Source organism: Colias croceus, chromosome 20 (genome assembly GCF_905220415.1).
Source record: "Colias croceus chromosome 20, ilColCroc2.1".
Taxonomy (NCBI): domain Eukaryota; kingdom Metazoa; phylum Arthropoda; class Insecta; order Lepidoptera; family Pieridae; genus Colias; species Colias croceus.
The window spans coordinates 2,576,687-2,594,860 of NC_059556.1; positions in this window are offsets into that span (position 1 = coordinate 2,576,687).

Genomic DNA, 18,174 nt, shown 5'->3' on the forward strand with positions numbered 1-18,174 from the left:
ATATTCGTACATTTTTGTTGGGAATTCTGTTGGTTGTGATTTAAATTTTGGAAGGATACCAATTTATTGTGTAGCTTTGAATTTAAACTTTGCTAATAAAAATGTAAATATTAGATTAGATAATACCTTTTAAAGTAATAGCCACAGTAGGTATATGACTCAGGAAAAATGTAGCTCTCTGTTGGTGAAAGAATTTCGAAATCGGCCCAGTAGTTTTTGTGTGAATCTTATAGCCTAAAAATGTAGTATGTATAGACACGCAGTAACGTAAATACTGGTGAGTAAATTTTCGAAATACGATATTTTTTGGTTAGTTTTATTTTATTACAAACTAGCTTACCGCCCGCGGCTTCACCCGCTTGGTCTAAAACCTAGTAAATTATATACTAAAACCTTCCTCTTGAATCACTCTACCTATAAAAAAACCGCATCAAAATCCGTTGCGTAGTTTTAAAGATTTAAGCCTACAAAGGGACATAGGGACGGAAATAGCGACTTTGCTTTAAACTATGTAGCGATAAATGTTTATTTTATAATAATTATACATCCGATTATATTATTGTAGATATTGCAATTCTTGATAATATATAAGGCAAATAAAATCGATTATCTCAAGTTGTCCTTTGCAGTCGATACAAGAAATAATCGAAGTTTACACAACCTCCACACACGTACAGAACGTAAGACAGTAAATTCTCAAGAACAACCGAACTCAATTTATAAGTTCCGCCTTTAAAAGTTCAACAAATCCAAAGCAAGTCACTCCTTGTAAATAAGTGATGGTAGTGTGTAAACATTCGTACTAATTGAAATTTTGCGGTAAAAGTTTGAGTAGTTTTGGCTGTTTGAGTGGGGAATTTGAAGTTAATTTGTGCCTTGTTAGTGCAGTGGTTAATTAAAGGATGCAAAAAATAACACAATTGTATGATTATAATAAATCACCAGACTGTTTTTTCTAATGTTCAACTGTATCATAGTTTTATTGTTTAGAAACCACGTTCACAAAGTTGAAATATCTACATTAATTATTATATTACTAGTTGATCGTAAATCCACTTGGACGCATTTATTACCAAGGGGTATAAGAAATACCCTCTCTTTCAAAATCTACCGAAAAATTTCATACAAATTCGTTAACATTTTTTTTGGCGTAGTTTCATTAAAAACTCGGGAATATTAATTGTATGCGTTTACCATGTTTATTTCGTTACCTAATAAATGTTTAAAATACATTGAAATTGCTTACTAATAATGTTTATGCACTATATACCTCTACTTGTCCAACAGAGAACGGTCACCTATTTCCTCATAAAGATAAACTGATCAATGCAACGGGAAGTGCATCCGGTTCGTAGAAATCGAATTTGTAAGTTTTCCTTTTTATTAAAATTGTGTTATATTGTGCTTTAGACATTTTATTTGTTGACAAAATTGAACATTTCTTAAAAATTACTGATAATTTGGATACTAGATTAATCTTGATCCAATAAAAAACTTTGGAATCCATTGCTTAATTTTCTGCATTTGTTTGTTGTAGTTATTATATTTTATGCATATTATATAGATTGATTATAGCTTTAAAGAGATCTTCGAAAATTGATTTTAATTAAATTTGGATTTGATTAAATTGCATGCATTGCAATGGATAGCATAAATTTAACATAATAATTTGTGAAATTATAAAATACTAGGTTTCCGCCCGCGGCTTCGCCCGCGCAGTCAAAGAAAAACCCGCATAGTTCCCGTTCCCGTGGGATTTCCGGGATTGCGTCATTTTCCCGGGATAAAAAGTAGCCTATGTCCTTTCTCGGGTATCAAAATATCTCCATACCAAATTTCATGAAAATTGGTTCAGTAGTTTAGGCGTGATTGAGTAACAGACAGACAGACAGAGTTACTTTCGCATTTATAATATTAGTATGGATTATACAGTAAAAACTTTCGTCAAGAACCATACTATCTGGTGGTAAAGCAGAATGAAAATCGGTAATCAAAAGCTAATGTTTTTGATCTTACCACTAACAGACAAACAGACACAGCAGACTTAGTTTTGTATTATTATTATGTAGTGATAGCTATATTGAAATAATATGATTAAACTCGCTGTGCTCCGCGGTTTTACCCGCATTGCTCCGTTCCTGTTGCTCTTAGTGTGATGATATATTATAGCCTATAGCCTTCCTCGATAAATGGGCTATCTAACACCGAAATAATTTTTAAAATCGGACCAGTAATTCCTGAGACTAGCGCGTTCAAACAAACAAACAAACTCTTCAGCTTTATAATATTAGTAAGTATTGATATACCATTACAGAACGTTATGGTCGTTTTATCTAAAATCAGATTTTTCGGTTTAACGTAACATATACAATTCGAATGGTATTCCCAAACTTTGGATCAGGTTTTCAGCTTGGAGTTCCGCCAACTTTGGAGATATTTTGATGACTAAAATAAGGTTGCCAAAGCTAGAATCTTTTGGAATACTTTATCGTTTTAAAATGCATTGCAAATGTTTCGATTGTTTTATTCAAAGAGCAATGAAGAGCGTTTGAAAGGAGCTTTTTATCTGAATGAAAAGATAATAATCGTTTCATTTTCTGTTAAATAATATGCGTAATCTGTGTCACAATCTACTCTCTGTTTGGAAGCTTATTACACTACCTACACCAAAAAAAGGACGATGTTTCTCCATGGATATTCGCTTATTAGACATAATATCTAACGTATTGAATGTTTTTGCAAAATAATAATAAGAAGGAATGAATTTGTTCTAAAATAACGCGCCTTATTACTTCTTTGCACCGGCTGAAAAATGAAAGAGATTTCCGATCCATGCGTCATTTACATAACAAAAAGGCAATAAGCTTCGTGTGATATATTGCAATAGATATAAAATAAAGTCTAGTATGATATTTCGTGTTTATTAAAATACTAGCTTACCGCCCGCGGCTTCGCCCGCTTTGTCTAAAACCTAATAAATAATACACTAAAACCTTCCTCTTGAATCACTCTATCTATAAAACAAGTGATAACTGCGTTAAAAACAACCGACTTCAAACTTGCACTTGCAAATTTACAAATACCTACAGACAAAAATGCTCATAAAATAAAAACTACTGGGCCTATCCGAATAAAATTTTTATGGAACCAATTCGACACCATTCCGCATCGAACAAAAAAAGAATCACGTAAATCGGTTCAGAAACCTCGGAGTAATCGGTGTACATACATAAAAAAAAAAATATATATATACCGGCCGAATTGATAACCTCCTCCTTTTTTTTGAAGTCGGTTAAAAACCCGCATCAAAATCCGTTGCGTAGTTTTAAAGATTTAAGCATACATAGGGACAGAGAAAGCGACTTTGTTTTATACTATGTAGTGATATATGGGTAAGTAGATGTTTCATTTTGTTACAGCACACAATAGATAAAATATTGCCATGTAAATCAATTACGTAGGTATGTGATGGATTTAAGGATTTCATTTTATTTTCTTAAATTAAAAAAAAAAAATGATTTTCTATTTGTTTGCCTTTATGTTTTTGTAGCCCCTGCTTAGCATTCTATAGCATTCCAATTTAAAATGTTTAAAGTTCTTTCTATTCTTTGTTTTCATATTAATGGGTATATCATACGACCAAAAATATGAGTACATAATTTGAATTAGGTTTATTACTAAAACTACACGCTAATAACAATATGTTCACCTGTTACGATGTAACGATCACACGAAGAGCCCAATCCCTTTTACCAGCAACAAATTTAGTGATCCATTCAGAGTCTAAATTACCTGCAGTAAGGTTAATAAAATCAGCTCAAGAGCAATCAACCAAAATCCTATCTCTGCAGCATGTATCGTCTATCTGGATATGTGCCAAATCTACCCTCGTTTTAAACACTAAGCGCTTTTGAGAAACTGAATCTAGGATAGGCTGGTTTGTGAGAGATTGCCTTGAAGGTGATGTATGTAATTATTATGTGTATAAAAAACTAGGTCTTATGCGCAGTCATTATTTTGATGTCGGCCAGAAATATATTTTCAACTCGCTTTTAACAAATCTTTACCTAAAAACCTTGAGAAGAAAATAAATTTTCAGGTATCTAGTTATATAATATTAGGACTACTTAATTCTATAATATAGTATTAAATCTACTTCATAATTAATTGGTTATCGGTCGTACATCCAGGTAATTAGGTAATTCTATTGCATTTCAATTATACTGAATCAAAATGATTTATTACTTTCCTGCTAAACTTCATAATATTATCATTCCATTTGATATAAAACTTTCAGTAACCTTCGCCATTTTTTGTAAGCTAAAATTTAGGGACCTCTATTAAAAAAAATAACTCGAAAAACAACCCAAGAATCAAAGCAAATCGTCTCAAAGGCAATCACGTTAACCTCAACACAATGAAACTCAATGTTTTCGCAGCTACTATCAATATCAACGTTTACACAAACAGACGGACAAACATATCTCTATCAGACAGCCAATATTGCTTTAATCCGTTCAATGTTTGCGCAAGCCAACCCGGGAGACGAGCTTTGCTATACCAATGTACTAAATTATATGTCAAACTGTTAAATTGCTATTGGTTAACATATCAACGTAGAAAATGGAAATAAATGTTACTGAAACTATCAACTAGTTTTTGATGTAAGGTAAATAAAATAAAATATTGAAACGTGTAACACACATAGTACATGTCTATTTACTGTAGCATAAACATTAATTTATAATGATGTCATTATTTTTGTGTAAAACCTAATATATTATATACTAAAACCTTCGTCTTGAATCACTTACACCATTAAAAAAAAACCACATCAAAATCCGTTGCGTAGTTTTAAAGATTTAAGCATACAAAGGGACAATAAGGACAGTGAAAGCTTTTACCTAACCTATTAAGAGTAGGACTACTGATTATAGTTAACTGAGGCTTGATAGACATTCCGAGTATATTATAGGAGCACTGAGGCTTGATAGACATTCCGAGTATATTATAGGAGCTTATTACTGAATAAAATAATTGTAAAGTCGCATAATTTAAATTAAACACAAATAGAACAAGGGAAAGGTGGCGTATTATTTTGCAAAAAAAGGCGTGCATTTCGTCCTTTTGAAGTCCTTTTTAGTTGGCTCTTTGGGAGAGCCAACTATAATCTTCCATGTGTCAATATTATTATGACAGAAGTCACTTAATCCGTTCCTAAATGAAGGCGACTGGCACAGGCTGCGCTATTTTCAACTTTCAGGTGATAGTTCTAGTTGCATCGTTTTGAGAAGTAGCCTATTTCCCATAGGTTTGACTTTAACAAAAGTAGAATCATAAAATTCAGTTCATAAAATTCAAAACTGGGAAAAATTCATATCTCAGGTTTATTATTATTAAAGGTTTTAATAAAAATAAGAAACAAATTAGAGTCATCTGTTTTGTAGACATTAATAAAATGTGTTAAATTTCACATGATTAAAAAAGTTTGGATGGCATATAAGTTATCATAAAGAGCAGCAATTAAATATGTAATGAGTTCTAGTATTGTTATTCGTAAAATTTAAACTTATGTAGCTTAAAACTGAACCCAAGAAATAGAAAATAGCGAGCGAGCACACGTGTCAGAAGTGAAACTTCTTTGGCAATATTCAAAAATAGCAAAATCGTCGCCTTACTCCATGACGTGACGGTATTGCCATGACGTGATTTTGAAATTTTATTTTAAACGCTATAGAAGTTTCACTTCAAAATATTATTGTAAACTAGCGGTCCGCCCCGGCTTCGCCCGTGGTACATATTCACGTTTTCTCTACATAAGAACCATCCTCGTACTTCAAGGAATATAATAAAAAAATATTTAAAGAAATCGGTTCAGCTGTTCTAAAGTTATGCGCTTACCAACACATTTTGGGATTGATTTTTATATTATAAGATAAGAAAGAATCGTCCAATATATTATTTTTACTTTCATAATACTTGCTATCTAAGTGCAAACTAAATGCATTACCTCGGAATAAAACTTGTAATACTTGTCATGTAAATTACAGCACAAGTTTTTATGAGAAGCGTCGGAGCTTATTTTCCATTATCTTACGATATCTTCTTGGAACATGGATACATGTTACTGGATATTCTAATAAAAGAAATACGAATTTGATTTAAAATTCGAAATACGCAAAATACTGACGACTGACGACTTTTATTCACGAAAACGCAAACAAGGAAATATTCCAAAGTCGTATAAATTATATTAGTAAAAAGACCTTGCATATTTTGGTAGATAATAAGAACATTCTAGTAACCAGAAAAACAGTCTTCTTATAAATTAACATTCCATTCGTCCTATATTTTTCCTGATCAATATTTTACGAGCGAGCAAGTTCCTTAATAATAATTGTACCAGGATTGAAAGTTGAACATTTGCTTGTAAAAAATGATTAATTATTAAACTATCTAGTTCTATATAACCGTATTTAATCCTCCTCTGAAAGGTTTCTCGAACCTACCAAGTGCAGTCAATATGACCAAAAGTTTTCCTGTTAAATGTTCCGCTTTACGCTACTACAACGTCGTTCTGGTTTTATGTACTTTATATAATGGTGTCTTTAGGTTCTTTTTATTGTTACATTTATTTAAAATTGTACATGGTGTTTGATATTTATTTATTTATTATTAACATTTATGTACTCTATATATTTATTTTAAGTACCTAGACTTAATTCTTTTTTAATATTAAGACGAACCGCAATCGCCGGTACAGCCTGAAAATCAGCGCTGCTTTTGTGCAGCATTTTGCTGAGGCTGTATCCGTTTGCCTAATTGTAAGATAAATTTTATAATGTGTTTGGCTGTGTTTTTTTTTTTGGCAATAAATTTCTTTTCTTCTTCTTCTTCTTATATTAAATAGGAAAATGTTTATTACACTTTAAAGTTTCAAATAGACGATTATCAAAATATGATTGTATTGAAATTTGAAATTAAATATTACGACGTTCAAAAAGTTTTCAGGAAAAACTGATTTTTTGTTTATTGAAATCGAATAAATAAGTACCTATGTAGATTTCATCAAAGATTTAATTTATATACACATACATACATATTTCAATATTTACATGTATTTCGTACCCCATAACAAGATGTAGGTACATGAACATCACACAACACAAACGATGACGTCATACCAATACGAATCGAATTCCAAAAGAAAGCCTCAAAGACATCTGGCACAAGCATCCAACAATACTACGACCATAAACGTCACATTAACGTTATCATAATGTATAAAACAGTATTATTACCAGCGTAAGAAAGAGATGGCGCTATACGGCCTATATAGCTCTGTCATTTTTGCACACTGGAATAAATACTGCTTTAACCCTGATCTGATTCCAACCGATACATTCTACTGCATTTTATGGTGTCGTAAATGGCGATCGTTAAAATCCTATTCAAGAGGCTTCACGAAGATAACCTATTTCTGATGTATTACATTTAGTGGCTGCCAATACCGATTAGTATTGGAAGGTTTATCGTTTTCTTTTGTTGGTATATCCATACTATATTATAAAGAGGGAGAGTTTGTTTGTTTGGACGCTTAAATCTCAGGAACTGTTAGTCCGATTTGAAAAATTATTTCGGTGTTAGATAGCCCATTTATCGAGGAAGGCTATAGAATATATTATATCATCACGCTAAGACCAACAGGAGCGGAGCAATGTGGGTGAAACCGCAGAGCACAGCTAGGTACCTATGATATAATATGATACATACGTCAAATTTTTCTATAATCAAAATATGGAGAGTTAAAAGACACGTTTCATTGGTAAAGAATCTATTTCGTCAAATTAATATACCATGGTACTTGTTACGATTAATTAGTTCATTTCAGTGTGGACATTAGATACCAAATTATCATCAGTTATAAGTAAATTATTAAAATTTATTGTAACAAAAAAAATGCTTTAAAAAGAAAATACAATACTTCCTGATGAAGCGTAAGAAAAATTGAATTACCTTACAAATGTTTGAGTTATATTTCTTTATTTGTAAGATTTTTGGCACTCAATAGAATCGAATCACAAAGGTCTCCAATCAAGGAAAAACAACAGTTGTATCGCGTTTCCAAGAAAATTGCAATATGATATGTATGTGTTTTGCTATTGATATGAGTATCCATATTTATTATTTAGTTAAACAACATCTACTTTTCCTACGACGCTCCTAATAAGCTATTCATATACCTGAGTATTTTATTCTTGGTATTAACGTATTCACTACAAATCGTTTTAAGATTACTTAATTCCTAAAGTTTAACTCCTTGGCACTAAATGCAATTAAAAAATATATTAAAAAATTTATTTATAAGCTTAGGAAATAATTCTGACTATGATGAAAAAACGTTAACAAAATCAAATGACCAAATTTACCCCGGCAATAATTGTCGGAAAAAAAAATTATTAACTATTATTCCGCAACGCTGTACAAAAATCATGGAGACAAGGGGAAAAATCTCTACCTATACTTTCGAATTCTCATCTGCACTCAGGTGGACAGCTCACAAGTGACAGCATAGTGCTGAATCTAATTATTTTATGCTCTCATATCGTTTTAGATAGGTCACCTGGTTGTTTAAATAACCCATAAATTTTTCAACATGGGCCTGTTGATTTGCCATATATTTTTCTGTTAGACGCCAAATTCAATTTCAATAAAAAACAAAGTTCCCAAAAGTGTCCAAAATTATATCACCAAGCAAATTATACACGGTAAATAACTGAATGAAGCAGATTTGAATAATTCATAACGGTTTCACATTAAGCCTGTATTGAGCTTTGGCTCACGTTGATTGGACGATTGTGTGAATGCTTTACGCTTTAAATCGATATTTTATAGAAATCTAGAATTTTTTTAAGTTTTATTTTACGCGAGTTTTATTCTAAATAAAACTCGCGTAAAATAAAAGGACTTTTTAACGGATTTTAATGACAATTTATTCTATAAATTTTTTACATCGATATTTCTTGTAAAGCGTTCTAAATATAAAGCGTAAATCTGGTTTAAAACCTAAGACACTGAATTATGTATTAATTTTTCATTTGAAGAGAAAATATTACCAGTAAGTTAAATAAAAGCAGAAGAAGGTGGGTAAACAAATGCTAAATATTTCAAATATTATCATGTGAAATTGCCATAAAGTGCGTTTAATGCTACCATAAAAGAACTTCAACTTAAAATAAACAAAACATACGATTGTTTATCTAATTCATCTTTTGTACTACGTGAACTAAGTGTAGTTATCTTTAACAGTGGTTAAACCCTAAATTTTAAATACGATTTCACGTACACGAATAATTGTACAAATTGGATACAATATGTATGTCGTGGCCGTATCGTAGATTTGATCATTTCATGATATGAGTGGACATTTCACGAAATGGTCGCATATCGTGAAATGGCCAACATAGTTTGATCAGATCGTTAAATCGTCAACGTTTCACGATTTGGTCATCCACATTTGGCCAGATCGTATAAAATATAAAGAGTCCATAAAATATTAAAAAATTTCAGAATATATTCTAAAAACTTGTTTAATGCCATTTAAGTTAGTGCTGCGGCAGCGGCCGGCGAATGCCAGAAGCGAATGGTTTTTGCAATAGAAAACAGTTAGGTTAGGTTAGGTTAGACTTTGATAAACAACGCACGAGCCGAGCGAGCAAAGCGAGCGCATAAACACATAGCTTGCAGCGCCTCTACCAACGATTAATGTAACTATTTTACGATATGATCAAATAATTTTGATCATTTCATGAAAAAACCGTGCGTTAATTGGCCATATCGTGTAACGATTTCTTATCATTGATCTGCCCAAACCACATCATGATGTGGCCAAACTAAATTGGCCATTTCACGATATGCGACCATTTCGTGAAATGGCCACTCATATCATGAAATGATCAAATCTACGATATGACCACGACATGTATAAAGTTATCAAATATGCGGACACTAATATTGTCACATTCAATAGAATTTAAACCAGACAGTATAGTTTCGCTTTAGTATTCTGGATAGTGTCCGCAAAGGACGAAATTTTGATTAACGTTATTAGTTATTTAGTCCGTTTAGAATTAGATTTCAAGTTCTGTGATGGTAGTCTTAATGAAGTTATTATTTGGGTTAAATTGGGTCTTAATACTGTACACAGAAAATGATACTCAAGAGATTCCAGTTTATGAAAGAAAACTGCATTTAAAGATTTCCGAAAACTCGCTTACCTCGACCAACTTTAGCTCCGTACTTTTATTGTCTCGATCGTTAGATTATAAGGATAAAATCTCTGTAACAAACTTGATAAAATAAATGTAGGTGGATAATAAAATCTTTTTTGGAAGCCCATGTTGGTAATAAGGTTTAGCTATTACAAAATTTTAAAAGGATAGAGGAAGGAACTAAATAAAGAAAGTGGAATACTAATCGTAAAATTTGCTATAAACTAATATAACGTGATATTCTGCAAGAACACTAACAGTGAATACATATTTTTTGTTTGATAATGCTATAAAAAGTCAGCCTGAAAGAAGAATTTTGAACAACGTGAACAGTATATTCTAATGTAATTAAAGCGTGTATATTATTTTTTATTTTATATTTTCCATCGAAATGTTCCAGAAACACATAACAACAGTATCAGAACAGGCGAACATAATATTTTTATGACATAACCATAAAATTAAAAGAAGGAGCGATTGTTAAATATAAACCTATTGTCATTTTATTAGCTTCATGAAAATCTAGGCTTCGAAGATAATTCAATGTTTTCAACCCATATAGAATGGTGATAATAATTTTCTGCAGCTATTTTAGAAATGTTTTTCTAACATAAACGTTTGGAGCACGTGGTCGGAATGTTTTGTAGTTGTGATTTATTATTTACTGGGTTTTTATTAGGGTTGGTACAAGCAATGCTGTGGCCTGTGTTGTACATTTGTAGGTACTGTTCGATGCAAGAAATGATTTTTACAATAACAAACATTATGCCTGTACAATAAAATAGTCTTAGGTTGTTCTTAGCTGTTACAAAATACAAAGTTAAAGAGGTACCTAGTCAAAGTAAGTTATGTTGAAGGTGTTAAATTTAACGTTTGATGTTTATTTGTACTGTAACATTTTATAGATTTTGTAGAGGTAGTTTAAAGTATTTTAAGGGGTTCTCTATAGTTTATAAGGCCAAACAAGCAATCATCTTATCCCATGTTAATCTTATTGCCAAAAGCCGCTTAAGGGTTTGTAGTTATTTTGAAAGTAGTATAGATTAGGATAGTGTATATCACGGTCCCTACACTAACTGTATGACAAGATATTATGGGGAAAAAGCTGAGCGTGAAATTATCAATTTAGAAATGTACTTTTATATTATACTAGCGGCCCGCCCCGGCTTCGCCCGTGGTACATATTTAGCAATAAAAAGTAGCCTATGTCCTTTCTCGGGTATCAAAATACCTCTATACCAAATTTCATGCGAATTGGTTCAGTATTTTAGGCGTGATTGAGTAACAGACAGACAGACAGACAGAGTTACTTTCGCATTTATAATATTAGTATGGATTCTTCAACTCAAACAGTTTTGAAAACAAAAAAAGCAAAGGTCACTTTGGCGCTTAAGTTGCAAACCAAAGACCAAAATAGCCAGTAATGGCAAATCAAAGTACCTACGTAATTATGAATACAATTAATACATAAATAATATGATTATATCAATATAGATTGTATTATGGTATTAATTTGACCAATATGCCTGAAATATTAGGGATATTCGAACGAAAAATGCGATAAATCTACACCAGCGTGCATTTGGCAAAAGTAGTAACAATTAATCTGAACTAAATGGGCGAGTAGTCCTTGGAAGGTAGCCAATGTACCGCACTTGTGATTGCACATGCATGTGAAATGCTGAGTTGTTCCTGTTTAGAAATTCTGGATATACTTCAAGTGGAATCCCTCTGAGCCCTCGCTTTGCACATGTTGACAATTAGTAATGTGGGTTCACGATGTGATGGACTTCTGTCCCGAATTAGCTACTCAGTTCGAAATTGGGTCTTTTTGTTTGATTTCCAAAAATTAAACAGTTACTATCGTAATCGTAATAGAAACTAATAATCGTAGATTTTATAAGTAGAGTAGCGTATTTTATTAACCGACTTCAAAAAAAAGGAGGAGGTTATCAATTCGGCCGGTATGTTTTTTTATGTATGTACACCGATTACTCCGAGGTTTCTGAACCGATTTACGTGATTCTTTTTTTGTTTGATGCGGTAGGTGTCGATTTGGTCCCATAAAATTTTATTCGGATAGGCCCAGTAGTTTTTATTTTATGAGCATTTTTGTCTGTATTTGTACTTAAATGTTGCTAGTGCAAGTTTGAAGTCGGTTGTTTTTAACGCAGTTATCACTTGTTAACAAAAAATATCGAGGACCTGTAATTAGAACAGGAGATGAAAAATATGGAAGGCACAAAAAGTAATTTAGCTAAGCCGGCAGGGCTGTCTTGCACTGAATTAATTTGTATATTTTTTTAGTGCAAACTAGATTTCTGTATTTACTTTATCAGTAATGACAAAAATATACAAATAAACAATGCTGGATAATCGAAAGAGTTCTATATGATATAAATAATATTTTATCCAACTAATGAATTATTGTAAACTAGCGGTCCGCCCCGGCTTCGCCCGTGGTAGATATTTCACAATAAAAAGTAAAGTATTATGTCCTTTCTCGGGTATCAATCAATATATCTCCATACCAAATTTCATGCAAATTGGTTCAGTAGTTTAGGCGTGATTGAGTAACAGACAGACAGAGTTACTTTCGCATTTATAATATTAGTATGGGTATGCACCCAGATAAATTTCTTCCATTTAAATAATGTTGCAAAATATATACATGGAGAGATCAATCTGAACTCAAATTCAATATAAACCTAACACTATTACAAAAACACTAGATAGAAACTTGTTGAATCAATAACCAACTTACGTAAGATAAGATAAAGTTTAATTTACACTAACCCGAAATCCTGTAATAACAATTCTGTTTCAGCCAAACTTTATTATCCATACAAACCCTTTATGAAACTAATGTTCTGCCAGATAAATTATTTGTTCACCAAGGGTGTGGTCACACAGAAGTCTGCGGTAAACCCTTTACCTGAGTTAAAGCTGATATTGTATTTAACATGCTTTTAATGTTCAGTTTGATTTACCGAAATTACGATATGGTTCGGATGGGTGTGATAGTTAATTTTTGCCAGGTCAATTTGTATCTTTTGGTGGAAAGCGTCTAGAGGATTCACAATTAAATTTCGTATCTACAACATATTATCTAAAACAATTTTTTGGATGACTGCAACTTTTACTGAAGGGGGAGTAAGTAACGACATATGGGATAGTAACATAAAACTGAAAACCAAAGAATGGAACGTGAAGCTTTGTGTCAACCTCCACATAAATGCATAATATAATAAGAATTAACATAGGAAGAAGTTTGCATCCTACAGTGATTTTTTTTTATAAAATCAATGAAAAGTTTAATATTAAATAGGATTAAGTCGTATTAACTACATTTTGTGGTTTAGATACTTGATAGTAATGATGCATTTGGTATTTGAAGAGCACTCAGTGCAAATTCAGTTTAATTGGGGAATATTTTGGTTGCCTTGATTTACAACTCTATGAAATAATTTTTACTTATAGTTACAAACTGGTTATAAAATAGGGATAAACTGATTTTAATTGTTGTTTTAATCTGAAAAGCCTTGTTTTAAAATACTCATGTAGTTTCTTTTCTACTACTTCTATTTGAATTTCTCCTTATTACCTACTATTATTAGATAGAATATACTATTTTTATGATGAAATTTTTACGGTATTATATACTATCACGCAACCAAATAGGCAAAACGATTTTCTGCCTCTCAAAATGCTCCAAAATATCCTAACAAAGATCAAATCTTTACAATCCTATGACTACTCCGTGCCATGTATTTTCCTTATACCCTTGTAGGCCTTTGATTACTCAATCACAGGATGACAGGAGAAGCAACTAGCCTAGTTTTGTGACGTGTATTCTTATTCAAATTAAGGTTCACTTTACGACAAGGTATAACAGAGTTAGTGGGCGGGAAAATGTGATAATTTACGGCTTTATGTTAATATGGATTTTATGGAAGACGGTCACTTGAAGGTAACGACTTAGGTTTATACAGGGTACCTGTACAGTGTACATAATAAATACACATAAACCGTCTTGTTGAATTTATTAATACTATCTGTATAAGGATTGTTCTATATCTAGTAATTTAAGGTACTACAATCTTGTAAAACATAGTATTTTTACCAGTAAATTAGTTTGCTGCATCTTCGGAAGTTTTAATTTGATCTGCATAATGTATTAAATATTTACTGCTGCTTGCTTGATTTTGGTTTATACCTACAGGAAAAAAAGTATCTACTCATTTGTCTGTGTCTAACATAGTGTCTAAGTATATTATGTTAATGTTTGTTTTAAGCGTAATAAGAACTAATAAAATTTATGTGATTATCGGATTTATTTCCATACTATGGATTGCATTAAAATGCAAATACAGCTACTAAATTATTGTTTTGGTGCTTTACGTAATTATGCTATAAAATTAATATTTCGCTATGTTTGTTTAACAATGAAAACGTCAAATTACAATGGAATAGACTGGCTATGTTTTGCTAAAATCGGGGCAAATATTATCAATGTATACAGTTGAAATTTGATATTAGAAAGCCTGATTTATTAATAAATGTAAATGATACAGTTTCCATTTAATTAAATCGTGAATGAGCTAAGTTTGGAATTATTTGTGATAACTTTAGTGTATTAGTTTTAATATTTACCATTTGTGATTAAAAGATAAATAATTTTTTCAGTTAATTACTGAAATTTCATAAAAAAGCTTACAAATTTAAAGTTCGTCGTGATTTCGTTTGAGTTTTATATAAATTGATTTTGTATGATATTATGGATAGAAATGAAGAACTGCTAGGTTAAGTGGTTCAGACATTGCATTACGTTTTAATTTTTTAAATTAAAAAATGCAAATATCCAATCACAAGCATGATGTCATGATCCACAAGAGTGTCACAGCCTTGTCACAGCTTAAAAAAGCTTTTACAATTTAATGATGAACTAACTGTTTGCTCAAATAATAAAAAACACTAGCAAAGCTTTCAACAATAAAAGGTACCTGAGACCGTAACGATAGTTACTTGTTATTATTCTGTGCCTTAGGGTTAGGTTTAACCTGGGCTTTCAACTATGTTTATTCACAATTCCAATAAGACAGACTTACGCATTTATAGCATTATGTATTCAAGATTAAATGTGTAATATGAACAATGCCAAAACGATCTGCTAGTCCAACAATATCTCCAAGATAATCGACTTCAAGTAGTTATTCTGTTTCGAACTCAAGCGAAACTAACGTCCCGGGAAACTATTCGCAAGTAATAAAATTAAGTTAGACTTGAAGTCTATGAACATAGCCGTAATAGTGTAACGGTAGTTAAACAACAAATTATACAATACAAATTTCAACATTAACGGAATAATTGCAAAAAGATTCTATTGGAGTTAATGTATTTATTTTATTATATTAGAAAAACACCACACAAATCGGCACGATTTGATCATGATGCACAGGCATTCAACCTTCAAATGGGTATGTATATTGTTGGAAGACACTATGTTGAATAGAAACTCAAGGGATTGAGATGAATGTAAGCACAACATCTCTAACGCGAGGAACTGCGTAAATAATAAACACTGTCTTGTTGTCAATTAACTAACCCCAAACAGGGATTAGACAGCACCCTAAGTACTTATGTAATATTTATGACATCTATGCAAGAATGTTTATTATAACCTTTGACCACGAATACATCCGTAAAGACTTGGCATTGAAAATTGAAATGAGTTTCATAGTTTTTGTTTTATGTTTCAAACTCAATTATTTATTCAGTTAGATTTTTTATAAAAGCACTTTTGAATCGTCATAATATATTTTTAACACTTACCACCAAAAGCAGTATCTATGGAGAAGAACTGGCAATAAACTATAAAGTTGCTCTTATAAAATGGCGTATTACCCGTGGTCCCCCCGCTATGTCCCACTGTGGATCTTCGGGGAAATTTTTTTATTTTTATTTTAAATTTTTACACTGCTATAGAACGGTATGATAGTGGGTCTACGGGCACTAGAAGTAAAAGTAATTTTTACCCGTGGTCCCCCGCTGCCATGCTTTGACCATTAACCTCCTGGGGCCTGCGGTCATATATATATTACATAGACAATAAAAAAATATTTCAACGCCATCTTTTGCGTATATGCGGGAATAATACCTCTAATCGATGTAGTGGTATGTCATCCGCTATAATAAACGGTTTTTGGTTTTATAAGTGACAGTGATTTGAAGTATTCTCATTTCGAAGTTGACGGTGGCTGTGCAACGGCAAACACGTGGTCAGTAATCTTACATTTCTAGTGGAACCATTAGTATATTGCAGTATATCTTTGTATATCTAATTATAAAAGATATTATTTCTGCAACCGCAATAGTTATTTTGAAAGATAAATCTAAAACTTGTGAAAAATATGAATGTTTTCTTTTATGTCACACTGGTAAGACATTTGGTCTCAATTCTTGCCGATTTGGTATTGGTTACAAGGGTCCCATGTATTACCTATATGACATTCTTTAGTTTATGTTACAGATTTCATTATAATTTTCAAGGATTATTAGATACTGAGATCTACCAACACCTGGATGAGTCAAATATTGACCTATATGATGGACCTATGGAGTTTCTTGCCGGTTCTTCTCCATAGATACTGCTTTCCGAACCGGTGGTAAATGTTAATACTGTTATGACGATTCAAAAGTGATTTTAGAAGAAGTCTAATTGAATAAATAAATGTTTGAGATGAAGATAATCCCCCAAATGATACCGATGAAGCCGCCCAAATAACAGAAAATGATTCTTCTTCCATTCGTCCAATGAGTATGATTCATGTCAGAATAGAATCGTCACTTGTATGTCATCTTCAGTTGTTGGCAGACCATCTCGGGGACGCACATGACGTGGACTAAGCATTAAAGGAAGCTGACCGAGAGGATGGATTAGAAATAAGACCTAGGGGTGGACGTGACAATATAAATACACCGCCGCGCCGGTGCAAAATACTTGAACTGGTCGTTTCTCACCCTTAAAAATACCTATCTTTGAACCAAGGTACAAAAAATAGACACAGAACAATGGATAGAATAATAAATATTTAGATTCAAGTTTAAAAATATATAATAACTAGAAAAACATGTAGTTTTTCTTCATTTTCATAAACTTATTACACTTGGAACTGGGACCCCCTGTAATATAGATATGACATAAAGAAAATCCAAGTTTTCCACGAAAGATTTTTTTTTCCATTTTTTTGAATATCTATATTTGCATTAGAACAGATACAGCTAATTTTTATTTAAAAAGAAAGAAAAAAAAATCCTGGGTCTCAGGAGGTTATAGAGGCAGGATTATTATACTATCTGCTCTTCCCGGTTTATGTCCTGCGTAATTATTTCGGATAGTTTAGGTTATATATATTATATATTATATTATAGTAAAATAAAAAATATAATAATTGATTTTGTAATATTATTATTTACCCGACTGCGACAGAAGAAAGATTATGATTTTCTCGACTCAATCCTACCAATATTATAAATGCGAAAGTTTGTGGGAATAGATTTATGTGTATGTGTCGGTGTCTATTTTTGTTACTCTTTCACGCAAATACTATTGAACCGATTACAATAAAATTTAGCACAAACAGTGACTTAAATTAAAACATAGGATAGCCTTAATCCCGGAAACCCCACGGGAACGGGAACTATGTGGGTTTTTCTTTAAAAACGCGGAAAGATAGTGTATGTACATATAATGTATATTTCTTTGGCATGCCGCGGCCGCAAAGCAAAAACAGCCACCATTTTACGTAAGTGGTGTGAGGTGTGTGTGCTTCAGAATTAAAAAATAAAGCAGCAAGATAAGGATTTTTGGTGCCAAAATGTAATCTCAAAAAGAAAATAATGT